The sequence below is a fragment of the Charadrius vociferus genome, unplaced genomic scaffold, assembly GCF_000708025.1.
Source record: "Charadrius vociferus isolate BGI_N301 unplaced genomic scaffold, ASM70802v2 scaffold1041, whole genome shotgun sequence".
In the NCBI taxonomy this organism is placed as follows: domain Eukaryota; kingdom Metazoa; phylum Chordata; class Aves; order Charadriiformes; family Charadriidae; genus Charadrius; species Charadrius vociferus.
The window spans coordinates 1761503-1762726 of record NW_009646843.1 but is presented as its reverse complement, the minus strand read 5'-3'; positions in this window follow the sequence as shown (position 1 = coordinate 1762726).

Sequence of the window (1224 nt, the reverse complement as noted above, 5' to 3'; positions counted from 1 at the left end):
GGGGAGCGAGGCAGCCCCGAGGGGCAGGGCTATGCCGGGATGCTCCGCGTCCCCCGTCCCCCCCTGCTTAAGCTTAAACCCTGGGTTCCTAACACAGGCGAAGGGCATCGTTATCCCTGCCTGTGGACAGGGAACGGGGCGGGGGGGAACCCATAGCCTAGGTTGCCGGAGGGGTGTAGCTGCCTGGGGACCCGCATCCTGACTAACTTGTTCGCGATCAGGCGAGGGGAAGGCAAAGGAACAACTTCGGAGCCTCGGAGCGGGCACCCCCTGATGGCAGATGCGGCGTTTCGGGCAGCTGGTTTTGTATCTGCGGAGAAAACAGTGCAGTGAGCTGCCGCCCGTGCGCGCAAAAATCTGTCACTCTCTTCAAACCGTGTTTTCTCCTTTGCGAAAGTCCTTCAAGTTCGGTAGTAAGCACCAAAACCAGAGCGGTTAGGTCTCAGACCCCTTCTTTCCACAAACAGGATTTTTCTTTCTTACCTCACCCACAACAGGCAACGAAAGAAGATGAACATGCTGAGGTGCATGTTGCTACCTTTGTTTAGGAATCTTACTCGGAAAAAAAAATCTGAAAATTAAGATAAAAGACATCGTGGGGAGGTTAAAAACCTCCTAGAACAAATAAGCTTACTAAGTTGTCAAGATAAATTTTGTAGGTTTCAGCATTACTGAAGTTGCTTTTGTGCCATCTATAGTTTTTCATGTCAGTTAGAGCAGATACAGTGCTGTACTAACCTTGACTAGCTAAAACACTTGTTTTCCTTTCCTCCTCTCTTCCTCTTTTTTTTTTTTTTTTTTTACTGCTTCTCAGCAAGTTCTCATTCCCCCCTTCTTATTATCCTGTCCTTTAATCATCATTCATCCCTAGAGGAGGGTGAAAATAGACAAGAAAATGAATCCTGTGCTGTTTGGTAATAGAGGTCTCTAATGAGACTCATTGTGAGCTGCTTTTTTCTATTTTCAAGATTTTTTTCTTTTTTGTACTGTTCTTAAAGCACAACAGAGGCGAGGTTTACTGCGTGATACTTATCTTCTGAAAATGTACCACGCTGCTGCCTTTCAGTAGAAACCCTAGGCTGAGGGGAGCTTTGCCTGCGTAAGAAGTCACTGAGCACCTTTGATTTTATTTGTAACAACTTCAAGAGGCTCTTCCAGAACAGCTTTCTACCACAGCCATCCTGGGTTCTTCCAGGAGAAATCACAACTCCAGAGCGCACAAAC